This window comes from Taudactylus pleione, unplaced genomic scaffold, assembly GCF_031769625.1.
Source record: "Taudactylus pleione unplaced genomic scaffold, aTauple2 ptg000092l, whole genome shotgun sequence".
Lineage (NCBI taxonomy): Eukaryota > Metazoa > Chordata > Amphibia > Anura > Myobatrachidae > Taudactylus > Taudactylus pleione.
Genome location: NW_028284494.1, coordinates 5959524 through 5987227, shown reverse-complemented (window position 1 = coordinate 5987227; position 27704 = coordinate 5959524). Strand labels below are relative to the sequence as shown.

Sequence of the window (27704 nt, the reverse complement as noted above, 5' to 3'; positions counted from 1 at the left end):
TACAGTATCTCCTGCTTACCTTCCTCTGGCGGAATGGCACGCTGTCCCCATACACTAGTATCACAGATACGGTATCTCCTGCTTACCTTCCTCTGGCGGAATGGCATGCTGTCCCCATACACTAAGATACGGTATCTCCTGCTTACCTTCCTCTGGCGGAATGGCACGCTGTCCCCATACACTAGTATCACAGATATCTCCTGCTTACCTTCCTCTGGCGGAATAACCCGCTGTCCCCATACACTAGTATCTCAGATACGGTATCTCCTGCTTACCTTCCTCTGGCGGAATGGCATGCTGTCCCCATACACTAAGATACGGTATCTCCTGCTTACCTTTCCCTGGCGGAATGGCTGCTGTCCCCATACACTAGTATCTCAGATACGGTATCTCCTGCTTACCTTGATCTCGCGGAATGGCCCGCTGTCCCCATACACTAGTACAGGGCCAGGCTGGCCATCTGGCACATGCCTTCCCGGTCACTCAAACTAGACATACAGAGAGATCACTTAAAGCCCCGCCCCTTAGTGTATAAGGCCAGGAAGGAAGAGTCACTGCTCTGCGCTGTTCTAAGCATCAAGTTGGAGGGGGGAGGGGGGAGAAGAAGCCTGACCAACCCTCTCTGACATGCATCAGTCATTGCGGAGAACAGACAGCAAAGCAGGCAGGAGAAGCAGCAGAGTGGGAGGAGAGGTGATTAGGTGAACTATCAGTAAAATATGGGAAGGAGTCCCGGTTTTCAAAGAGGGATCCTCTCTGATCCCTCTTCCAGATGTCGGGGCTCTTGTGTGCATGCGTGACCTGTAGGCAGGGCAGTTTGTAGGGGCGGGTGCTCCGCCTCCGACCCCTGCTGTGGAACGCTGGCCTCTGAAGCGACCGGAGGCTAAAGAAGCCTCCAATCGCTTCAGAGGCAAGCGTTCCCATTCATGAAGTCACCCGCGACGCGAGGAGCCTGCCCTGCGCGCCTGCCCGATCTAGTTAGATACAGTCAGAGCGGCTGACATTCTGTGGTCTTTTGAGACCACACCCCTCACGATGAGGCCACGCCCCTCCCTGATATTACTACTTCTTCATGTATGCACAATGGTCTCACTGCTCAGTTATCCACACGTACACTATACAATTGTTTCTTCTGATCCTCCTATTTATCTGTCCCAGTGATCGGAAGGAAAGATCATGTCCCTGTACACACTGCACAGATTATCTGTATACAGTAGTGACGCCTAACCAAAATAAAATCTGTCGCCAGCGCATACACACTGCTAAATGTTTACAAGGGATGCGGTTAAAATTCCGACCGCAGCGATTTCGGCGCTCAGAATGACGGAATCCCGACACAAGTATCCCGAAGGTAAGTATCGGGGTTAGGGGTTAAGATTAGGCACTAGGGGAAGTGTTAGGTTTAGGGTGCGGGGAGGGGGAGGTTAGGTTTAGGCACCAGGGAGGGAGGTTTAGGATACCAACCGACTGGTGTCGGTATCCTAACTGTCGGGATGTCGGTATCGGGATTCTGACCGCCAGCATCCCGTACCCAACCCATTTACGATACCGTGACCAGCTTTATTGCATTTTATGAGCATCCTAGAAGATGCGATCATGTGATCAGAATGATTTACCCTAGATAAGTGGAGATTGTATGTGCACACACATTATACAATCCTTTGTCAGAGCATAAAATTCTCAGATGATCTGACAGATAATTGTACAGTCTGTACCCACCGATTCAGCAATCCCTCTCCATGACTTCACCATCCCTAATGATCCTGCACTCCAATCCCACCAGGTTTCCTAGCTCTCTATATCATAGGCAAACTATGAAGGTCATACTGAACAAAGCATATTCTGGCTGTGAGAGATTGCCAATTCATACTGTAGGTCAGCAGAAGTTACCTAATCTCTGTAATGCTGCTGAGGTGCACTTCTAATTGTGCCCAGCAGGCAGTCAGTGTACAGGTGTTAAGGTGCGTGCACACTTGACGCTGTGCTCACTATGCAATATCGTGAGCAATTTCCCTTGAACTCTCCCCGGCACTCCAGGATACGATGTGCAGCAAAAGCTACACGATGTGTCACAAGATCTATTGTGCACAATCTAAAGATTGCTGATCCTTAGATCGTGCAGGATAGCAGACAGATGCTTGCACGGATCAGGGATATCCGTGATGCATGCATCTGTAAAAAAAATAAACACAGATGCACAGATGGATCAGTACAAATCATTTAATGGCGCGTCTCCTGCCTGCCACAACCGCTACTGGGATATAATAACCAAGACGGTGTGTGTGCGTGTGACTAGATCAGGCTGGAAGTGAGAGGTCTGGCTAACCTTTGTGGCTTGAGGTTGTAATGAAGTGCTGAGAACACACACGACAGGCTTCTTTGAGATCAAGACAACTGTGTGTGCACCACACGTTATACGCACAGAGATATGTGTGCCCTGTTATATATAAACATATATGTACACATATAATACAAGATGGTACTTTACAAGCGCTAAACCCCAAGTGGATATCTGTGTAGGTTAATCTTCATTTGTAAAATCGGTCTATTCCACTATAATCCTGTAAACACGGTGGCAGCTCAATGTTCTCCAATAAAACCGTTGTTGTAAGGTTCCAAGATTTATTAAATAGAAAGGATGAGAACAAGCGCCATATAGTGTAGTAAATCTTACAAGTTCGGTGCAACGCTTAATACTAGAATATGTACTGTGTACACCTATTTATATAGGCATATAGTGTCTTTCCCTAGATCCAGCGATTTTTCTATCACAATTCTGCAAACTGCATGTGATCGAAAAATCGCTGGATCCAGGAAAAGCCACTAATTAAGGCCCATATTCAATTAGGAGCAATAATCAGAGGCCCGACTTTTCGCAGTCATCGGAGGTTTTGCCTGCGAAAAGTTATCGCACGCGTTCCCATATTCAATTGCAAATGTGTGAAAACGGGACCCGGCGAAACTGAAATCGGCTAAAAGTTCGGTCAGTTTTGGGAAATCAGGCTGACACCCCCCTAAAGATGCTCTGACATGGGAGTTCACTATGGGTACCCCGGAATAGCCCTGCTAAAGGTATTTGGGGTTTTTAAATGGTCTCAATAGGTGCTATTTAGCGTCTTTGAGCAAGTGGTGAAGAATAGCATTTTGCTACTTTTTTAGGAGAAAATAAGTATTCCCATCAAATTTGGGGTACATGAAAATGGGTGCAAGCACATTTTAAAAAGGTCTAAAGTCAAGCGTTAAAAAGCACCCAAAACACACCTTCAGCAAGCACCTGCAATCAAAAATACACCTCCCCCTTACTTACAGACCCCCCCAAAAGCTATTCCGCTAGTTTTTGATCCCCACTTTGATTTTTTCGCCCACTTTTTCAATGTGCTTTTTTGGGGTGTCCTTTGTGGGTTTTTTTTTTGCGCGTTTGACGCAGGTCCAAAAGGGTGAAGGGTGGTTCAAGCAACATTGCACCCCAAAACCCCAATTCTGTACTTTTTCCCGCCGGTATTCATAGGCAAAACTGTTTCGCCTATTACATTGCGTTATCGCGCCGGTAAAAAGACGCTACAATTGAATACGGGGATAAGTTGAAACCAGCGAAAATGACGTCAATGGCGAAAAATTTTATTGCTGAAACAGATTTTTTGCTTCTAATTGAATACGGCTCTATATGCCTATATAAATAGGTGTACACGGTACGTATTATAGTATTAAGCATTGTACAGTACTTATAAAGATTTACTACACTATATGGCGCTTGTTCTCACCCTATTTCATATATGTACAAATACTTTTAATCTGGAGAATAGTTCTAGTGCTGTGCAGATCTGATGACATCATTAAACAAGGACACATGTACATATTCAAAAGGAAAGTTTAAGTTTGATATCCAATATAGAAAAAATAAAAAATTATATATATATTTTAAAATAACAAAAACAGCATGCAATAGGATTGTTGAAAAAAGGCCCATCAGTTATACATGGATGTGTATAACTTGCCCAACACTGTTCAGAGATTTGTACGACACAGGAATTGTACTAGTACAAGGGGTCAAGCCCTCAAAATGCAAAATTGTCAGTATTCCAAGCACAATTGCGAGAGACAAATATAAAAATAATAAAAACAAACAATGAAGACAAACAATACAACAAAATAGTAACAGTCTGAATGAATTAGATACAGAAAGCACGGCGTGCATCATCAGGAAGTAGCAATGGAAAGAGATTTGCAGCTGATGATGCAATACAGATTTCTGAGAACAGGGAGGGTAAACAGCGATCAGCAGTACTAGTACTGACAGGGTCCATCAGAACTATTTACTACTGTAGGAGAAAAGATGAGGGACTGTGGGATTTCCCGTAGGGGAGATGCATTGGACCAGAATGGGGGGTTGGCAGTGCGGATCTCATGCTCATGGCCCCGTCTCTATGATGCAAATCTCAGCATCCTGCACATAGGGCAGGACCACAATGGCGTGATTGGCCAAGAATCGTGTCATCACACTCCCCTTTTCCTGCCCATTTCACAAGGAAGTGGGTGAGATGTGGGAGGGTGACCTGCTCTCCTAGGAGTCTAGCGGATGTTCCAGCAGAGAAGGCAAGTATGAGTCCTTAACCAGGGATCATAGAGTGGCAAAAATAATCTGTGTGCATTTTAAGTGTACACAACAGCCCTTCAACCTTTTGGAGCAGGTACACTGCAGGTTAAAGAAATAGAGATTGGATTTTCAGGTGTCCATTTACTAAGCCTTGGATGGAGATAAAGTGAACGGAGATAAAGTAACCACCAATCAGCTCCTGTCATGTCACAGGCGGAGTATGAAAAATTACAGTTAGGAGCTGGTTGGCTGGTCCTTTAACTCCATCCAAGGCTTAGTAAATAGACCCCTAAGTGGAGTAGTTGCCCAAAGCAACCAGTCAGTTTCTGTAATTTCAAAGACTGTGCTAGAAAAATCACAGATGATTGGTTGCTTTGAACAACTTCTTCTCTCCCTCTCTCCCTCCCTCCCTCTCTCCCTCTCCAGCCATAGTGCAGATATTGTCCCAGATATTTTTGGACAACGTCAACAATGTTTTTTTTTTCTCAATTCTTTTCCACACTATTCAGGAATAATCTTCTCAGGGACAGCGGTTGTGTTAACCGCTGTCCCTGTGAAGTCCCCCACAGGCAGTCTTTTTGGTTATCTCTACAAACGCCCCATCCCTGCACTATATATTCATGCATATGGGTACAGTGAAGTGCCAAAAAAGTCACAGGCTAGATAAGATGCCTAGTATAGTGTAGGAGTCTCTCTAGCCCGGCGAAGTGCAGCAAATCGATGTGGCATCGATTGCACAAGTGGGTGGAAGATGTCTGGAGAGAGGTTGACCCTTGCCATCTGGATAGCTTCGACAGCTCCCTGATATTTATAGGTGCAGGATCTTGGTGCGAATTTACCTCTCCACCAGGTCCCATGAACGCTCGATTGGGTTCATGTTGGGCGAACATGGTGGCCACACCACGTCTGAACTCTTTAGAATGTTCCTCGAACCAATTCTGACCAACTTGGGACCAATGACACGGTGCATTATCCTACTACAATATTGATTGTTATGGGGTACATGAAGGGTTGCAAATGCTCATCATGCAATGCAACGTAACGTAACAAACCAGCGGACCCAACCCATGCCATGCGAACATACCCCACACCATCATGGAACCACAACACCTTGTTGACAACTGGGATCCATGGCCTCATGGGGACTTCGCTACACCTGAACCCTACCACCAGCCTAAAACTACTGGATCTGTGACTCCAGAGCTGTAACTAGACTATTTGGTGCCCTAGGACAGAAAGAGCATTGGCAACTCCCTCCTCTATTTTTCAACTAGATACATAAGGCTCGCACCCAAAAAAGGGATGTGGCCTCATAGTTAAGGGCCATGACAAATCTGATTGGTCCTTGGCAGCACCCCCACTCATTATTACAAATTCCTGTTATGAATATATAGGATTGGGATTAACGGATTTAAATTACCTAGTGCAGTGGTTTCCTCTTCCCCTTCTCCCTTGATTTTGTACAAATTTGATTGGTCCCTGTGACCAGATAACCTCACTTTACCGGCCGATCGCAGATTGGGTTTTGATCCCCACTGGATCTTGGGGTATCAGGGATTCCCTCTTAAAGTCAGTAACAGCCTTTTACAGACTACACCCACTGAGCTGTGGGAGTGTAACGTTGCTGCCACCACCAAACTCCTTTAAATGGCGTTTGGAACCACTTATTGCTGTGTATGCGTTGACGAGCTGTGGCCACACTTCCTGATTGGTGTCGACTGATACCCACTGATCCCTCACAATGGACCAGGCTCTGCATGGTAGCTGGCAGAGGGCTTGAGCGTGGAGACGCTGGGCTCAATCTAGAACAGCCGGAGAATAGAATAGCGTTGGGCACAATTCTGTTGTTGCAGGACTCATGCAGTCGTTGTAAAGGCAAAGATGTTTATTGCTCAATAGTATTAAAAAAAAAAAAAAAAAAAAAAAAAAAGAGACTCTTCCCTCAGCTTTAAGGGGATACAGCATACAAAGATGTTACAGAAGTTCTTCCTTCTTGATGTACAAGATACACATACATAGGGCTCACATGCACTCTTATCCTACTCCAATACACATTACTACAGGGGGTAAGTCCGCCCGATGGTTTTCAACCAATCAACTTAAGTGCACGTGCTGCCTACATGCACGTTTACCATTGTCCCCTATGGACAGTGGGGAGTGGTCACTCCCCTGTGCCTGAGCCCACCTGGTGTTTTAGTCGCCACCCAGGAGTCGGCTTGTCTAGGGTTGGGGAAAGTTTTCCTCCAAAACGTACTTCCAGTAATCTGCTAAAGGGACAAAGCCTGCTACGTCTACCTGAATCCGAGCTCCAGATGTGGGCAAACAAGGTCCCCAGGCAGGGTTTCCTGGCCACGGAGTGAAAGCTCTTTGGGGTCTCCCTGAAACAATTAGCTGGCTGCATTATGCAGCCTTACCTCTACCTTCTGATGCCACTTCCAGTCATGAGGCCATAGAGGAAGGCATTTAATTCCCCTAGGAGGGAGGCTGGACGGACCCAGCAGCCCACATAGAGCTCCGGTTCCCCCTGGCCCTCCACAGACCAAAGGTAAGTGTATTTTGACTTTAAATTATACATTTAAAAACACTTTAAATCAAATACCATACATTTAAAATACATTCTCTGTGCCTGGCGCCCGATACCAGGCTTTTACACACGGCAGCATTGCTGCTCAGGACCTGCCTCCCTGGCTCCCAGTTCTGTTAAGTCTGCAGCCACGGGGCTCTGTCTAGGCTGCAGACACTGCTCTCTGCACTAAGGTACGGGGAGCGGGCTCTCCCGATCCCCCAGTGTGCTACCACTCTACCTTGGATTGCTGAGGTGCCAGGAGCTAATCTCCCTGCCCTCATCATTCAACGCCCAGTCCCCCCCGGGGCTAACTAGTTTAGTGCGGGGAACCGGCTAGCCACTTGTCCCGGCAGCAGCGACCTCCAGGAGCTGTGCTCTCAGTCCCCAGCACCCATCCCTGCAGCCCGGGACCAAATCCTGGCTGCAGTGGCCCCTTACAGGTGTGTGTATGTAATATAATATATATATATATATATTCCAATGGATTGCACAAATTACATTAATCCAGTTTCCACGGGTGCCAGGCCACAAACATAATACAAATTCTCCGTCCACTTTATGCTGTCACAAGGTAGAAATTTCAGCCAGCACACCATTTAAATAGTAACATGACACTTCCGGTGACAGGGAACCTTGGGAGTCTTCCCTGGAGCACCTGTGTGGGTACGCTGGTTCCGCCTGCCAGCATGTTATATGGTGTCAGGCAGCGTCTGTGGACACCGTGTGCTGCCGGAGGAAGCTGTCCCTGAGCTTACCTGGTGACACGGTTGGTGGGTGATTCATCACCCAGGTGAGTCCTCTTACTTGTCTAAGTATTGTGGGTTTATAAGGCAGATTATGTGAGTAATAGTTCACAGCAGTCCTCTGAGGAAGGAGGAAACAAATCAGCTGTTGGGGTTTATTTGACTGGGTTGAGAGTTTGACTCCCCAGTGATTACATGGGAAACTGCACGCTAAGTATTTGATTTGTTTTCCCTATCAGTGTTTATTGTGATGACTTTTCACCCTGGAATGGGACAATATTAAATGTCATGTTACTATTTAATTGGTGTGCTGGCTGAAATTTCTACCTTGCGACAGCAAGAAGTGGATGGAATATATATCTATATATATATATTATATATCTCCAATTATTTATATAGCACACACATACTCCGCAGCGCTTTACAGAAAATGTTTGGCCATTCACATCAGTCCCTGCCCCAGTGGAGCTTACACTCTATATTCCCTATCACATGCGCACACACATACACACTAGGGTTAATTTGTGTTGGGAGCCAATTATCCTACATACATACATACACAGATAGATAGATAGATAGATAGATAGATAGATAGATAGATAGATAGATAGATAGATAGATAGATAGATAGATCTATCTATCTATCTCTCACATACACTGAACAGCTGTCCATCTGTTCTTTGATGAGGTTGCTGGTGAATGCCTTGTGAAGTCAACATAGAGACTCCTCTTGAGTCCCTTAAGGTTTACGTCATACACCTGAGATGCTTAAGGGACTCAGGAGCCGCTCTGTAAGCTGCACTAGGCATTCAGCAGCAGGAGTCCCCGTACGGCTGCCGGAAATTAAGTAGGAGACTGCCAGAAAAGGCAAGTAGTAAGGAACTCTCTGTCAGACAATAGGGGAGTGTGTGTGTGCGGGAACACTTGGAAATATTATTATTGGGGGCACTAGGGTTTAATATTAATATGGGGGCCCTTTCTGGCATACTAAGGGGCCTAATGTTAATATGGGGATCTGTGTGGCATAGTTGGGGGTGGCAATATGTGGCATTCTGGTGGGCACTAGTACATAATATTAAAATGGGGGCTCTGTGTGGCATACTGGGAGGCACTGATGCATAATAATATAGGGCTTGTGTGCGCCATACAGGGGGCAATATGTGGTGTACTGGGGGACACTGGGCATAATATAAATATGTGGGCACTATGTGCCATACTGGTGGGCACAGGAAACTAATATTAACATGGGGCACTGAGTGGCATACTGAGGGGGCAATATGTGTCACAATGGGGGGGCCTCAAGGACATAATATTAATATGATGGGTTCTGTGTGTTATACTGGGGGGGGTGGTGGCAATTATAGGTGGATTTACTGGTGGCGGGTTTTGCTTGCCTCAGTGTCACACTTAGGGCTTGATTCTACGTCGGACCCATCCGCGGCGCCTTTCCATTCGATTGCGGCTTCCTACATACTCCCTTAAGCTAATATGGAAATCCATGGAGCTGCATGTGGAAGCCTATCCTGCCCACTGTTTTGCCTTCCACAACCATCATCATTAGTATCTGGACTAGAACCCACCTCAGGCTGGGGAAAAAAGATTGGTTTGAAACAGACGCCCCATCTCCATGCGGTAATCGAGCAAGGAAGTCCGCTTAGAGGCCCACAACACAGGACAGTTTTGTGCGACGCGAAAAATAAAACTAGAATCAAATTCAGTTCTTAGGCCTTTTTTGTGTGTAAAAACAGTATTTGCGCAGACTTTTGTTGTCAATATAAGTGGTCGGAGCAGAAACAAATTAAGGGCCAAATGGGCCTGGGGCTGAAAATGTTCAAGGGCCTATACTGAGAAGGGGAAGAGCTGTGACTTGTGCTGTGTGGGTGTGGCCAGAGCCACGTGGGTGTGTACACCCTCTGTATTATCAGTCCCAATGTCTCCCTAAATACATAAAAAGTGTATAATGTTGCGATAAAACTAAAAATACAATTAATACTTATGATTTATGGCCGAATGTGTGGCCAGCTAGGAAGATTCCACGATGAAGGGTCTATTTTTATATAGAGGACTAGAGCTGCAGCTCCATCCATCCAATTGTTAATCTGGCCCTGGGCCGGAGACCTGGCACACTTAGTCAAGATTGCGGCACGGCACTGAGGGGGTCAATCTCTTCTGCTGCAGCGCCATTTTTTTAAATTAAATATTAGAGCTAGGTGCCATGTACTGCAGATGTATATATAATAATTGAGTTTTAACATGTTATATTTAATGTGCTGTGTGCAGTTGTAGAATGTGAAAGCATGTTTAAATGTATGGGCTGTGAACGTTTAGTAATTTATTTCAAAGATATTTTATTGTATAAGGAATCACCTTGTTTTCTGACTGTAGGAAGTGATAATCATCCTGGCCTAGCCTGCAAATTAACACATTGATTCACCACAAGCGCCAGAGCATTTCATCATTGCTCTAGTGCGGAGACAGCTGACCCAAAGATTCCGCAGCACCTAACAAAGGATCAGACCAAGATAACAATGACTTACAGTACAAGACAATGGCGGACAAAAACATGGTTTATAAACATTGCTGCATCAGTGGTCATAACACTCAAATAAGCAGCAGGGCGGCAGATACCAACAGTTAGGTGCCATTGTAGGGAGTATGGAGTAGATGATGGTATAAGTAAGGGAAGGAAAAGCACAATGGGAAGAAGCCCCTGCTCGTGAGAGTCTGTATCATACTTGCCTACTTTTGCATTCCAAGGAGATTGTGAAAGAAACACCTATGAACGCAGCGGTAAGTGGGCGTGTACTGCTACATATGAGAGGTGTGTCATAAAATTGATTTATATCCAAATGTAAAAGAGCCCCAAAGCTGTTATAGTAAGACCTACTTCATACTTGCCAACTCTCCCTGATTACTACTATTTCTGGGAGTCTCCCTGACAATCTCCTAGTTTAGTAATCTCCCTGATTGCACCTTACCCCCATAATGTAGCCGTTACATACTTAAGGGGGGAAAAAAAAAAAATCAGAGATATACAGTATACATTCAAATGGTATAATCCGTGCCATTTCCCTGCATTGGTTGTACGGCACAGTGATCCCTATGGCTATATGCATTTTCATATAAGGTTTCTCTTGGATACTTATATGGAAGCCCTTGTAAAACACAATATATGTGCAAGCCCTGATAAGTATCAGTGTGTTTTCATCAACAAATAGATCTTACTAACTGCTCTGGGGCTCGTTTACTTATGGATGAAAGTAAATTTTTATGACACGCCTGATGTAGCCGTACACGCCCACCTTACCACCGCGCTCATAGGTGCTGCTTTCACAATCTCCCTGAAAGACTTTGCAAATGTAGGCAAGTATGGATTCTACTTTTCACGTCTTGCTCATGTATTGTGTATTACAAGTGGTTCAATATAAGTGGTCATGAGCAACCATATACAGTCTTCCCGCTAGGCTGTTTTAGCAGTGCGCCACGCCCTGCCCTACCTGCCGACGCCCTGCTTATTGCAGTCCCCCGGTGAGCCCTTCATGCCGCGGTCAGACACCGCTTTCCTCTTGAAAATATAAACAATTATATGGAGTTTTAGGTTCTTTTTGGTATATTTACACTGGAAAAAAAAAAACAGGAATAAAAAAAACTTTGAATTCCACCAGAAAGTTTATACTATAAACCATAAACCTATTTATAAGTGCATTGTGATCACAATGATCACTATACTAATGTAGGACTAAGCACATTTGCAAAAATATAACCCTAAGGCTCAGTTAGCCTCAGGGCCGAAACTAGGGAGGCTCTTTCTGGCACATGGCACCAAAAAGTCTAGTTACGGCTCTGGTTAGCCTACATTGTTATTTTGACAGTGTAAAAGAAGAACTACTAAAACACATTACAAAACTACACAATAAGCCACAGTGTGTCACGTCTTTCTCTGACACAGACAGCTCACCAGTAGCAGTATCCTCTATGATGTATGTATATATGAAAATGCTGATCTTGTTCACCAGTTATAGCATATTAGATATTAAATACATTACTTGTGAATAATATTCTAAATGTAGAGGACTCAAGAAACCTACCCTCCTTGACAGATGTATTAGTTACACAATATCATCCATCCCCCACCTTGTGTTCCTCTAGGTTAATTTTAGACTCATTAGTAACCATGTTTACTTAACAGTCACGCTGGTCAGATGTAGCAAGGCTTCACTCCGATAACTTACTAAGAAACTGATGCATGTGCAGGAAACTCCAGGAATATACTCTATTGTATGGTTAAAATGTTGCCAGACGCACCTGGATTTAAAAAGGACCCCCCAAGACATCTACCACACATACTTTCCTACTTTTTGGATCCTTCCCACCAGGAGAACCAAGGGGCAAGTGTGCCATTAATGCTCCTCCCCGTGCTGTGCAATGCTGTGATCAGAGATGGTAGCCAAGTCCCCTAGGAGACTCGCCAACATTCAGGAGTCTTCTGGACAATCTATATATGAAATCTTACTATACCAGATAAGATGACCAGAGGTGATATTTGTTGAGATCATGAAGTATCCAGCAATCCATAGTCTGGTCTTTTCTGTGTGTTTGTTAGGTTTCTTTTTGGTTATTCCCAAAATATTTTTAAGTGCAACAATAGTATTATTCTTACCCCCATGCATTCTTTCATTTTTTTTTTTTTTTTACTTTGATACAAAAAAAACTACTGCCTCCCTGAACCCTAATGATTATGGATATATTTTTTATCTCTAGTGTTTTTTTTTTTTTTTTTTTTAAAGAGCTAGATATTCACAATACACATTATGTAGACAAAAGTGATTAGACACCCCCACGCAAACGAAATGCATACAATTGCACACGAGTTCCAAATGGCCACTAATGTGGCAGTTTCGGCAAGAACACTATGTAGGGAGGCCCATGCACTTGCAGTTCTACAGAAACAACAAAATGTTTTTATCAGGATGACAATGCCACCCATCATGTTTTCAGGACGACCTTGGACTGGTATACAGAAAATTCGGCAACCCGAATGGACTGGCCAGCTCAGAGTCCAGATCTTAACCCCATTGAGCACCTCTGGGATGAATTGGAGTGACGGGTTGGTTCTAGGCTGACTCTACCTTCTTCAGTGTCACAGTTGGTCACTGTACTTAAGGCGGAATGGCAAAACATACCGTCTGCTGTTATCCAGGAGCTTGTGGACAGTTTACCTACAAGGGTGTCTGCAGTAATCACTGCACCTGGTGGCAGGGGCGGATCTAGACATTTCCTATCCCATCAGCATGCCATACTTCTTATATGAAAGCATACTGTACAGTGTATTACTCTGCAATGCATTGAAACAATGGTTGTTCTGTGTGTGTCCTTTTGTGTCCCGCCACAGATTCAGTCATATCATCAATATTTGGAGGACTCGGCAGCTTTTACTACGTGACTGTGTCAGGAACAGCTCTAAAATGACCTAAAAAACCTGACTGGGAACCAGGCCTACCTCTCCCTCTGCTACTGGAGTCCTGCTGCGCCCTTTCCTGCTACTCTCTACCCTCACTGCGAGGAGCTGTAATGAGTAGGACTCCGGCAGGAGAGGAAGGCAACCCTACCCAGGGGCAAATGCAGTTTTTGTAGGGAGGGGTTTCCATATACACCCTTCATCTATATAACACATATACACACGCCCATATTCCCACATTAGAAATCACACTCCCTCTCTCATTAAAATTTATACCATAGATCTGCCTCCCCACTCACTCAAACATCATACCCTAAATCTTCAATTTATCATCCATCATTGAAAAACATACCCCAAATATGCAATGCCCCCACTCACTGATTAAAAACCCTGCACTTCCTTCCCCTCTTGTTAAATTTCAGAATGTCAATCTTTAAACCTCACCTGGCTGCCTTTGGTTGGACCCACCATCTCTCAGTGTTGCTCTTGAGTCTTGACGCCTGCAGCTCCTGCGTTCTGATAGTTCCAGCCATCCACCAGTGTTTGACTACATCCCACCACTGTGATTGGTGGATGGCTGGAACCACTAATCAATCAGCATTGCACAGCGGCACCCACTGACTGCACTGCAGCCTAGCAGTCCACCGAATGCTGCGAATGCAGTGTAAAACAGCGCATTCGGGGGTGAATAACAGCTACCAGCTACTGCCACCGGGTACCTCTCCAGCACATCCGGCAGCCACTCTTCCTGTTCTGTTCCCACCTTCCAGAGATCCCGTGTGCAGGATCCGCTTCTAAGGGACTGAGGAGCTGGGATAGGGGTATATTGACCTGCTCCGGCCGGGTGCCACTGCCAGTTCCTCGGGCTGGGCTGACTGTACGTTCCCGAGTGGCCCCAGCTAACCTATCTACCCGGAGGCGGAGCTGCACTGCTGCAGCATCAATACAAGACTTTCATACTGCGGTAGCTGTGACTGTGTTATGGTCAGGGGGGAATGATCGCCCCCCCTTCCCCTGGATTCGCCACTGCCTGGTGGTCCTACAAAGTACTGATGTCAATAAAGTCTCGTTGATCCATTTGTTGTTAGTGTCCAATCACTTTTGTCTACATAGTGCAGATCAACAAACTTAATACATTTAAATCATCAAATAGGACAAAAAGACAAGGAAAAGACAGGGAGCGCTAGTATGTAATGCACTAGTGGACCTAATATTTGATAGATTCAAATTAAATCTGAATAAGTCAGAATAAACACAACATTTTATAAAAATTGATCTGAAGAATAATAAACATAGTATTTGTACAATGACACTGATAAAAGAACAATATATCAATGAAAGTAAGAAATTATACTCATAAATGAATAATGAAACAAAAGGTTGGTAAATAATGTTTAAATAATGGTTACCGTCCTGATGTGAGCACCTGCGCTATAATCACAGTTCGTCCCGGCCGGGAAAAAATGATGATGGTAAGTATGTGGAAAGAAGGGTATACCTTTTTGGCAGCTTGTAACAATGACAATTCTCTCAAGATGTATATGATGATCAGAACAAATGCTGGTAGCTACTATGAGATAGTCTTTCCCAATAGGAGCTATTCGTGATGGTGGTGAAGATCCGATATCCCACAGGTGTCGGACAAATTGCTGTGTGTCAACAATAGAGTGATAACACAGGAAGGCTGCTCCGTATATCCAGCAAGCCGCCCGGTGGACAAATAGGAGCAATAGTTAAAATGCCTTGAAATTCAATATGCAACTTCACAGTAGTAGAGCAGCTACATAATTAGGAGTATCTCAATACCAAGACAGCCCAATCAATCAGGTACAACACCATTCATTATTCACAGTCCAGCCGGTATGGAATGCAATATGGAAGTCATGTCTCTGTCAGGGCTCTCTCCCAGAATATGAAACTAAACTCTTAAATGGCCTAGTAGCAGCATCTCAGTGAGTGCTTAACCTAAAGTGGAGAGAGATAAAGTACCAGCCAATCAGCTTCTGTCATGTTAGAGGCTGTGTTTGAAAAATGACAGTTAGCCGATTGGTACTAAATCTCCCCCATAGTACACCAATGTGCGTTGAGACAGCATCGCACCATACATGCAGCTTAATCTGACAATGTGACTGACAACCGCATCCCGCTGCATGGAGTTGTCAGTCACATTGTCAGATTGAGCTGCATGTAGGGCAGACATATCGGCCGCTCGAGCACCGGATCGTGTAGTGTATACCAGCCACCCCATATGTTGGCGGGGGTCGTCAGTCACATCGCTGGGTACACATATCGTTAAGTGTGTACCCAGCTTTAGTCACTGCTTACAGTTAAAGCCAATACACAAAGTACAATACACAAGTACTAGACTAGGATCTGAGATTTTATCCTGCAAACTAACAAGCGCAGGATTCCATCTGCTCCAGAATAGTACTTCTGTAACCTCTGTTAATCTGCCGGATGACTATAAATTTAGTCAGAAGTAAACGGCTTCAGTCACACTTGATTGACACTGGCAGCACTTCGCGCCCACGCTAAACACTTACAAGAATCCTTTGCACAGGATGTTGTAACATTACTCTGACAGACACAAACGTACAATATAAAGACATGAGTCAACTCTAAAATACTGGAACTCTTAAGGGGGTATCCACTAGGTGATTTTAGCAAGCGATTGCATGATAACGACATCGTTACCTTGCAATCGCTTGCAAATCGCGCATGCATCGAGCAGGTGTTGGTCGGAAACAACCAGCGATGCGCGTGCCCGCTGGTCGCTTCCGACATCCATCCATCCATCGGCATACATTGCCACTTCATCAGTGTGGGGTTACTGTGGTATAATGTGAAATATGGCTTCTGTGTGGCAGAATATGGACTGTGGGGACTACAGTGTGTTAAACATTTGAGTACTTACATATTAAACTTTTTAATAACACCACCAGCATATTTTATCGGTAGGGACCACCACAAAACTTAATCCAGCCCTTTTACAATCGTAAATGGCCAAGATCCCTGATGTTTTTAGTTTCCACTAAGTGTGCCCTCAAAATCCATCTGAGACGCCTTGGTCGGAGCTGGAACACAGTGGGTCATGCACTAATGTGATCACAAGTTGGGTACAGGATCCCGGCAATCAGAATGCCGGCAGCGGCATCACGACTGGAAGAATCCCGACAGGGTTAGGTAAGTATCCTCACCCTACCCCTAACTCTCCTTTTTAAGCAGTCTAACCCTAAACCTCCCGTCCTACAGACAAACCCTAATCCTCCCCCCCTCCCCCGCAGGCTAATCCTATCCTTCCCATTAACCCTAATACTGGCTACATCTCGTGCATTAAATACACCTTTACCATACAGAGCAATGATTTCTATGGTAACGGTGATAAACACAGCCAACAGAGTATTTAAAGTATATTTAGTGGGCAATTCAATTGTTTTAGCGATCCCGCAGCTCCTGTCGCGCTATGCAGTGGACGCGAAAGCCAATGTTTTGGGCGGTGCAATTGGACGCGACATGAGCAAAAAGTAATGGGTGCCCACCGGCACAAAACAAATGGATCCCCATCCAAAGTGAAGGGAGATCACAGCGCAAAAACAATTGAATCCCCCTCAATGTTTTCCTGTACTCGGGTACATACATTGCAATTGTGTAATCAACAAAAATATACATGTACAAAAAAAAAAAAAAAGGAAGATAACTGCCCTCACATAAGCAAACAGAACACGATTTAACGGTTTGGTCGGCTAGCTCACTTTGTCTGTTCGCCCTCCCTACACTCCACAGAGCTTCAGGGTCCCAAAGTCTCATCTCATCTTTATAAATAAATACACTAATATTTCCAGTAAATATGGAGGATCATTGATTTTTATTTTACATACAGTATGCTGGCAGACTTGAATATAACCTGTTGCCCTTGCAGTTCTGCTGTCTCAGACCAGTGCTTACGTGGAATGAATACTTGGCTTTAGACAATGGAGAGCAGTTCTGGAAGTGGCAACTTAAGGATAGATGTATTTAATAAACAAAGGGGAATACTGCAACAGAAGCATAATATAATTAAAACAGAAAAAAAAGGCCTTTAAAGGAAACGAGGTCTTCCCCACCACAGCTACTGGAAGGTATTTAAAATGTACTAATTCCACAAAGTGATAATAAATAAGAGTGACTTTCTTAAAATAAAAATTATTAATATAATAAACAAATATTTTACAGCGCTTTACAGAGTATATCTGGCAACTCAGTACCTGCCCCGGGACGGAGTCAGTAGGTCAACATTCACAATGTCGAAAATTGGTGCAAGATTACAAAAAATCTCGCACCTGCTGGGTTTTTCTCGCAGATGCAAGATTTTAGGTATTCAATTGGGTGAGTTTTTATTTATTTTTTGACCGCCTCCAGAGCCTGTCCAATTTTTCCTAAAATCAATATTTTAAAAAAGACAAAATTGATGGCACTTGCTCTGAAACCCTTTGGACACCCCCCTAGTAACTAATTAAGCAATCGGAAGTTTCCATTTAGCTTAATTGGTCCTTAATTACTCACCTTCTGCAGCGCTGTCCTTCTCCAGTGTCGCAGTCAGCCTCCATGGACCAGCTGGACACAGAACAGGTACTAACCCATACCCTGCAAACTCTCCCCGCACACACTACCTACACTATACTACCGCCGCTAACCCTGCACACACTACCCTTAACCCTGCACACACTACTTACACTACCCCAAACCCTGCACCCGCTCACACTACCTACACTACCCCTAATCCTGCACCAGCTCCCCGCACACACTACCCCTAACCCTGCACCCGCTCACACTACCCCTAACCCTGCACCCGCTCCCCGCACACACTACCCCTAACCCTGCACCCGCTCACACTACCTACACTACCCCTGATCCTGCACCCGGTCCCCGCACACACTACCCCTAATCCTGCACCTGCACACACTACCCCTAATCCTGCACCTGCTCCCCGCACACACTACCCCTAATCCTGCACCCGCTCCCCCCACATACTACCTACACTACCCCTAATCCTGCACCCGCTCCCCGCACACACTACCCCTAATCCTGCACCCGCTCCCCGCACACACTACCCCTAATCCTGCACCCCACACACACACTACCTACACCATACTACTGCCGCTAACCCTGCACCCGCTCCCCGCACACACTACCTACACTACCCCTAATCCTGCACCTACTCCCCGCACACACTACCCCTAATCCTGCACCTGCTCCCCACACACCCTACACCTAATCCTGCACCTGCTCCCCGCACACAGTACACCTAATTCTGCACCCGCTCCCCGCACACACTACCCCTAATCCTGCACCCGCTCCCCACACACACTACCTACACTAGCCCTAACCCTGCACACACTACCCCTAATCCTGCACCTGCTCCCCGCACACACTACCCCTAATCCTGCACCCGCTCCCCGCACACACTACCTACACTAGCCCTAACCCTGCACACACTACCCCTAATCCTGCACCTGCTCCCCGCACACACTACCTACACTAGCCCTAACCCTGCATCCGCACACACAGTATCTACACTACCAGAACTAACCCTGCACCCGCTACTCGCACACAGTATCGGTAGCCGTCTGCAGGCAGAGTTACAAAATAAAATTAATAATAATTCCCCTCTGGCTGCAGTTTTTTTTGTGGGCAAAACCCTGCCAATTTTTTTTTGTCATCGGATACCATGGGCATCGGGAGCGTGCATACCCGGGGTAATCCAAAATTGGTAGCGAGGTCCAGGTAATTAATTTTTTGCGGGGAAAACCTTGCGACCAATTGGATGTACCCCATAATGTCAACAGTGCAATGATAACGACATTGTTAAAATGTAAACATACTCAGAATGTCGACTTAGGGTTAAGCTGCGGAGTGGGAGGGTTTGGCACTAGGGGGAGGGTAGGGTTAAGCACTAGACTAGAGGGAGGTTTAGGGGGAAAATACTTACTGGAACAATGCTCCATCAGATGTCTGCTCCACACATGACCACCGGGACTCGGAAGCCGCAGCTGCCGTTGGGAGCAGAGAAGTGACAGGGACTGTAAGTGAAGCTTACAGTTTTGATTCCCTACCACATGCATGCACACATACACAATACGGGTCATTTTTGTTGGAAGCCATTTAACCTACCAGTATAATTTGCGGTGGGAATTGAACCCAAGACCTCAGTACTGTGAGTCGGTAATGCTTACCATTACACCAACCGTGCTTTCAATAATCTCACGCTTTATTGCCATTATTAGGTTTCTTATTATAATGGTGCTGTGTAAATACTGCAGGTATACAATGCAATTACATTGCACTAAAATGTTGTAATTCAATAGGATATGTTAGTAAATTGGACACCAAGAAGGTAAAATTGCACAAATGTGAGACTGGGTGAGCAAACTACCTCTTTACTATATACAAATGTCAGCTATAGACTGCAGTCATGTGTCATGGCAGGTCACCACCTATCCGGATTACCAGCCTGCCAGATCAGTTCCAATTTCTATTGTAGGATGGGAAACGAACACACACACAAACACACAATCTATCTCTCGGCGATGTGCGTAGCCGCACATTGTGACCACACTTCTCTGTTAATTGAATAGTCCCCATTAAATAATAGGTTTACATCACTAAATAGGAACCATTTATTCTCTCATTCTCAGCTCTCCTTATGTAGAAAAATGGTCTTTGGGGGTGATTCAATTAACAGCAATGTAGGGGTGCACTGTGACTTTGTGTGAACTCTGACAGCAGCACCCTACATTGTGCATTTTACCTCGCACCCCCAGAGGGAGGTGCAGGAAAATGCATAATGGATGGTATGTTTCGGGTTATGTGTGCATTGCATATTGCCTTTACCTAGCACTGGATCATGTGACTAATCACATTAATCTAAACGGGATGTAGCGGAATCCCGGAAAGGGATTTAACATAGGCGTAGAAATACTGATGCCCATGTTAATCCTGACACCGGAACGGCGAGGGCACCAGCCCGAACGAAGGTATGTCCGGGGTGCCCTAAGTATTTAGGGGCTCTAGCGGGGTGTTAGGCTTGGGGGGAGATTAGGGTTAGGTACCCCTAGGGGAGAGGGTTAGGCACCACCGGGGGGGGGGGGGGGGGGAGGTTAGGGTTAGGCACAACCCCGGAGGGAGGGCTAGGTGTGGGTGGGGTGGGGTGGGGGGGGGTGGGAGAGAGGGGAGGGTGTCGGGATTTCATCCTCTCGGCCTCACGCGGTTGGGATTTTAACCGGCATTTCAATCCCATCCCCTCTAAACTGCCACCCTCAATAACTAAATACATAGCATCTGATGTTTAGAAAACTTTCACAGTCCGAGGGCCTGATTTGGAGATGTACTCTAATGCAATCACAACTGCACTCTCTCACGGATCGCAGTTGCTAAAATATGCTAATACCTTCCAAAGCATGGCTGAGCATAGGAGACACCCACTGCTGCCTTCCCATATACGTCCGACGGTGTGCAACTTGCTAAACATCGATAACATTGATGCAGAGCGGGCACCCAAGTCTGGCCAGCCGCAAACGCTGCAGTTCTTATCACGCGCTGAGAGCTCTCATGCTGAGGAGGAGATCGCAATGGCTAATTTACGCACGCCCGGGAAACGGCATTTAAACGGTCAGACACACCTACGTTTGCTTAACCATCCCCCGTTATTTCCCCCAAACGCTGACTACTCGTCACTCATTTTGCGAATGGATCCTCTGTGCAGGCGTAATCGCAAAACAATCGCTGCGTGTGCACAACGCGGATGACATGTGCAATGGCCAACAATCGCTCGATCTGCGTAAAAAATTGGCATTGCATACATCTCTTGAGTCAGGCTCTGGGTCCACCAAACCAATTACATTATGCTAATAGCAATCATTTGTAAAGGCATTACATGCATCAGAAAGTGCCACTACAATCAAAGCTAATCAAGGAGAATGACTTGCCAACGGTGTATGCATAATGAATAAACTACCCCTGCTGGTCTTAAGGACAAGTCATAAGCATTTTATGTATAATAAATTTAGAATATGATGCTTAAATCTAAATTTCTACATGTACTTTTCTAACTTGTGTCCAGTGCGTGCATAAATAATGTAAAATGAAGTACATTACTGCGCCAAATCAGCCAGTACATATTTGCATCTTACATGTGCTTACGTCGTGTTGCAGTGATGTTTTGTTAATGCTCCTTGTGCCATTGCAGTGTAACAGGCAGCTTTGATGCAATAAAAAATTAAATCAAAACTTTACATTTGCCTCTGAAGTAGCCCAGTGTAAACGCAATGAGATCTGGTTATGATGTTCATGTACATTTCCACAAGCATTTGGCTTTAAAAAAAAAAAAAAAGTTCCTGTTTTTCCACAGGCGCATGTTTAAAATATAATTGTAATGCACTTTAAAGAGGTTTTCGCTCACATTTTAACAAGCACCAATTTTTCCCCACGCAGGTTGGTTAGAAAATAACTTGTGATTAAAAGTTTAAAAACACACAGAGGAGAGGAGACAGCTCCTGCTGCTGCTCAGTGGCAGCAGTCTCCCTCAATAGGCCCTGATCCCACTGCAGCATTCGCTGGGCTGCTGACAGGTAAGGCGGAGGGGGGGCGGTGTTGGACCTGGGCCCCAGCTGGGCCCCTCCAACAAGCCTGGGTTATTAGTACCCGCTCCCTCCCCTCTCTGCTGCCCTGGTTAGGGGGAGGGTAAAGCTGCATACACACGTAAAGATTATATGTCAAACCAACCAACTAGTTGATTGGTTAGAATGAAAATCTGGTAACATATTGGAGTAACTGATGATCAGCAATTTGCTCCTAAATGCCATAAAACAGCTGAAAATGGTCATCAGACAAGTTTGAACAAATTGTTTAGATCAAACATTTAACAAACAACAGTTTTTGTCCATATTCCGGCGTTTGGGAGCAAATTGCTGATTGTCATTTGCTTTCATACCTTACCAGATTTTCATTCCAACAAATCAACTAGTTGGTTTGACAGATAATCTTTACATGTGTACGCGCAGCTTTAGAGTTAGGCTGCGGGAGGGGAGGTTAAGGGTTATAATACTTTAGGAAATTTTTCGGGATTCTGACTGCCGGGATTCCACTGTCGGCATTATGACTGTCAGGATCCCGTACCCAACCCATATTCCATACATCCCCACAAAGCTTTCATTATGCACATGAACATGAAGCATAATATCCCTGTTTTAATTATTCCACACACCCCTAATGCAAGGACTCACCCCAGTCAATTATTTACATAAACAGCCCTAACACTTCTATACTACATACAATACATCAAACATTTACTTACGTCCACAGAGAAGAAACAGAAAAGCAGCCATATAAATATTCCGGCTACAGAACAGCCTTTTATATTCGGGAGACTTTCTGGGAAAATGCATTGTACATGAGTCACAGACAGTCTACACTATTTACTGTATCTTACAGCTAGTAAAATTCCAGATAATCCTCACCCCCCCAAAGCGAGACCCAACTATGGAAAGATTGTGCTCATACTTCAAATGCCCAGTCAGGATTTACACTGAAACACAATATCTAAGGAACGGAACAGGTAAAATATAGCGCCTATAATACACCAACTACGGAATTAGTTCACCATGTAAGAATAAGGTCCTTAAAAAAGGGAAGACTACTTTTTTGTTGTGTCTCACAGTAAATTACAATCTCTGAATTAGTATGATAAATTAAGATTTAAAAACGTTCCTGCTGCCTTCTGGTGGAAATAGATCACATGGGAGCTTACAGGAACGTTTAACATGTTCCAGTTTTCAATGTTTAAGTGTTTATTAAAAAAAAATTCTTTACAATAAAAATATTTGCTCATGTTGAATAATTATAGCATTAAAAAATTGTGGTTTATCATCATTTTATTTTAACCAAGGTTGTCAGTCTTTTTTCTATACCCTCACCAAAATTATTCTATACTTTATTTCTTTTAATATACTACCTCCCTCTTTCAATGTAATAGAAAGGGGGTTTTTACTGCATACGCAATCACTTTACTTCCGGGTTCGGACCCCAGCCAGGCCACTGCTCAAGCGCAAGGCAAAAATATTTCTAGAATCACAAACAAGTAAGATCCCCTCTGGCATGGTTGGTCCAATGCAGTTAATGGGCTAAAGCCATCCGTAGATACATTGAGGGCAGACTTAGGGGGTCTATGTACGAATAATCGGTATTTTCATTATGAATTGAAATATACCCACTATGTACAAAGTGGAATAATATTTCTGTGAAATCTCCTGCATTGTGCTTTTAGTACATAGGAGCAATACATAAAATTATGCAGAAACTGCAGTTTTTGCATAATTGTATGTAACAAACAGACTGGTAAATAGGCCCCTTAACCTGCCCTCAAACATGCAGAAACACTCACTACCGATTACAGCGGCATTAGAGCAGAAGGGAGAACTGAGCCAGTTTGGGGAAGCCATTGGTATGGTCCTGGCATTCTTTATAGATACCACTGCGGTCAGCGGATGATGAACAGGAAGCAGATGGAATCTTCCAATCTGGTTTTTCTCTGAGTGGGAGATTCAATGAAATGCACAATGAAAAGATTGTTTGTTTTTTGCTCACGCTACGTGCAAAAATGTACAAGGTTATCCTGCCCAATAACCACTGTAGTATTAGCGTGCAAGGATCCAACATTAGTGGAGCAGTGGAGGTGGGTGCAGGTCATACTAAAGGGCCACTGAATGATGTGGAAAATCCACAAAATGCGGCGAGTGCTGATCCTTCCAAAATCGGTTAGTGACTGCTCCCTTGTCCTTAGTAAGCGTTTTGATTCTGCCCATATACAGTACACACTGACGTTTACAATTAAATTATTTTTGTGTTTACCGAACTCAATGTTTTCAACTGCAGAACAACGCAATGAAACGCAAATATAAAGAGGCACATATAGGGCAGGTTTCAATTGTTTGCGCCCACTTCGCGCCCGATGGAGCTATTCAATTGTTGCTCCTGTCATGCACGATCATCTGCTGCCGCTTCAGCTCACACCCCCGGGGTTGGCGAGCTGAAATGCGCGACAAGTGGCCCATTTGGGCAGCCAAACGGCACTTCACGATCGCGCCCATCACTTTGGTCGGGTATAGCTGTTTTATGCAGCTAAACCCGACCTCTATGGGCGCAATAATTGGCATCAATTGAATAGCGCCCCACGATCTCCCATCACTTTAGATGGGAGATCGGGCTAAAACAATTGAATTCCGCCCATAGACACGTATGTACAGTCTTATTTGCCACAATGATATATACAATACTGTCATTTAAATGTGCTGCAAAAGCATCATAAACAGAATTATAAGGTCAGTGTATAAGTAGCACAAGGTGCATTATATATGGGTGGTATTCAGCAATCTTGTAATGCCATTAATACCTACATACCCAGTATAGCTGAGGAATCATTGATGCTTATAGATACCATACACAGGATCTTAAAAAATGCATGGTATGTAAATAATGCTGCAACCAAGACTTTGTCATTATTGCTCTATTAGGAGTTTCTTTTCCACAAAAAATTCTTACCCACAGGCATCAATGTTGTGCTCATCTCATTGTTCACATGTGGATGAACAAGTATTATTATTTATGACTAATAGATAATGTATAGTACACCAATCAAATTAAGTAATGTTGTATACAGAATATCTATTATTCTATTCAGTCACAACTGTCCCTGCCCAATGGGAGCTTGAAGCGTAAATTGCCCCAGAACACGCACATATTAAGGAAAGTGTCTGTGATCAGGCAAACAGACGGAGAAACAATGAGAGGGCAGGTGACAGTGACCAGCTGGACTTTAGCCTGAAGTTTGGGAGAGCGGGGTGACCCATCGCCTGCAGTCTGGGGTAGGATCACTGCCAGGAACACCCACTTCCAAAACTAATTCAGTAGTTGTTGCCTCTCTAGAGCAGAGAGATACTGCGCGCAGTCAGGGGGTGGGAGTCCAAGCCATGCTGGGACTTGTAGTTTCCTGGCAGCTAGGGAGACATTATAACAACAATCCCTATTAGTAGCATCTACTGTACGTCCAACAATCAGGAGCTCCAGGCGAAGCAGCAGGGTGTGATCACCAGTCTGGCTGCCGGACACTGGCTTCTCCGGATGTTTATGGAGGCGCAGCTACTGACCAGCGACACAATGTAACAGTGCCCAGAACTCTCCGTGCTACAATGTAACAGCCATAGAACGTTCATGTACCTGACTTATACCCCAGACACGCAGCGCTGTATCCTTCCAGCAGAGTCCAATGACATGATCCCGAGGCCTTTCCCACAGCTGCCCAGCATCACAGTCACACAGCTCAGTCAGTCAGCGAGAGAGAGGAGCTATGCCAGCTATGGTCTCTGAGTGATTCCCAGCTCCCGAGCCTCCTGCCTGAGCGCACATTGGAGAACGCAGACACGTGACTTCCAAAACCTTAAAGCAAGAAAAATCAACCTCCTCCCCCTATTGCATCCTGCTCTGGCCGTCAGTCACAGCCTCAGCACACTGTGCAGCCTGTATAGCCGCCCCGCCCCTGGGCTGTCTCATCATCATTCGTTCACTTCCAGTAACACATCCTCATCATTACTGCAATGGGAGCACATACAGGTAGCAGTATTTCCACCCTGTGAGCTTTATCACTGACAGGAGATGAGCTCCCATTACAGGATAAAATGGGCTATTAATTATATCCCTAATAAAAGAATTAATATATGACTGTTATATACTATGATAGAGACAGACTCTTGCATGTAATTGTAACCCTGGTTAAGGGTTAAAATAAGTACCGTACTCATAAATGATTGTAATATTTATAAATGTACAATTTGTGAGGTAAAGTATATATTTTTTTAAATACATTAAATATATGTATATATGTATTTAATTGTATTCATGTACATGGCCCTTCTACAATTTAAGTATACAGGTATAGCTATTTCGTGTATTTACATGGAAGTTTATATGGTACTTCTTTCTTTGGTGGGGATGTGTCTCATTGTATGGGATAGTGATACATAAGTGGCCCATACACCAACGCGATCAGCATCCGATCCGATTCACATCGGATTACTCTGCAGTCCCGTCGTCACCATTTCTTTTTTTTCTTAGCACATGATCTGTCGTAAGATCGATCCTGTGCCTCTCGCGCTCATTAACATACAGTCATTGAACTGACTGTATTGCCACATGATGGATCGCATGTAAAAAAAAATGCCACGTTCTGAACACGATACGATGGAACATATGTGCTGCTCATATGATCATGAGATACGGTTGAAGGACCCACGAGAGCGCGCATCGGAAGAAAAATCGCATAGGTGTATGGGGGCCTTTACACACTAGATTAGAAGAAGGGGTGGAATGATCTAGCTGGGAATAGTTTGGTTCCTGTCAGGAAAAAAAGGGCAGGGCCAGAGAGATAAGAGGAGCTGCCGGCAGACTGAGAGGCTGGAGTGCTCACTCCCCTGTGTCCTGGGCCGGTTCTAGACACTGTGGAGCTCAGGGCGAAGGTTCCTATTTGCGCGACCCCCCCCGCAAAAAAAGTTTTAATAGATGGCGTTCCTTGGCGCGTGTGCTTATAGAAATGGGGTGTGTCCTTCCCCATGTGAATATCTATAGTGTCAGCCCTCCCCCTGTGTGTGTCTCTGTAGTGCCTGCTCTCCCCCTCTGTGTGTCTCTATACTGTCAGCCCTCCCCGTGTGTCTCTATAGTGCATGCTTGCCGACAATCAGTTCCCTCCTTCCCAGAGGGAGCTGATTGTCGGCTAACAGCGGGGGGCGTGCCCGGCCATGATGTCACATTTGGGGGCGGAGTTGGGGGTGGAGCTGCATGATCGCGTCATCGTAGCCCCGCCCCCTCTTCACAATGCCATTATTATTGGCATTGTGAAGCAGGGGGCGGGGCCACGATGACGCGATTCAGCGCGAATCGCGTCACCGGCCCCCCCGCTGCGGGGTTTTTTAGTTTATCCTGGGGGGTGGTCGGGAGGGTTGCCGGCTGCCGGGAGGCTTGTCTGCCTTTCCGGGGGGCCGGGAGCGGCACCCGAAAATCGGGAGGCTCCCGGCCAAATCGGGAGGGTAGGCAAGCCTGCTATAGTGTCAGCCCTCCTCCTGTGTGTGTCTCTATAGTTTCAGCCCTCTCCCTGTGTGTGTCTCTATAGTGTCAGCCCTCCCCCTCTGTGTGTCTCTGTAGTGCCTTCTTCCCCCCTCTGTGTGTCTCTATAGTGTCAGCCCTCTCCATCTGTTTGTGTCTCTATAGTGTCAGCCCTCTCCATGTGTGTGTCTCTATAGTGTCAGCCCTCCCCCAGTG

The 27704-nt window shown here is 45.1% G+C and overlaps 1 protein-coding gene across 4 annotated transcripts in view; it reads right to left on the bottom strand.

Annotated features, from left to right (window-relative positions):
* IL6ST (interleukin 6 cytokine family signal transducer) overlaps positions 1 to 25864 on the bottom strand; it is a 60574-nt gene extending 34710 nt beyond the window's left edge. For all 4 annotated transcript variants that reach the window (XM_088469399.1, XM_088469400.1, XM_088469402.1 and 1 more), the window contains exon 1: positions 25611 to 25864. The gene's annotated coding sequence lies outside the window, so the exon portion shown is untranslated. The remainder of the gene's footprint in view (positions 1 to 25610) is intronic.
* Positions 25865 to 27704: the final 1840 nt, after the last annotated feature.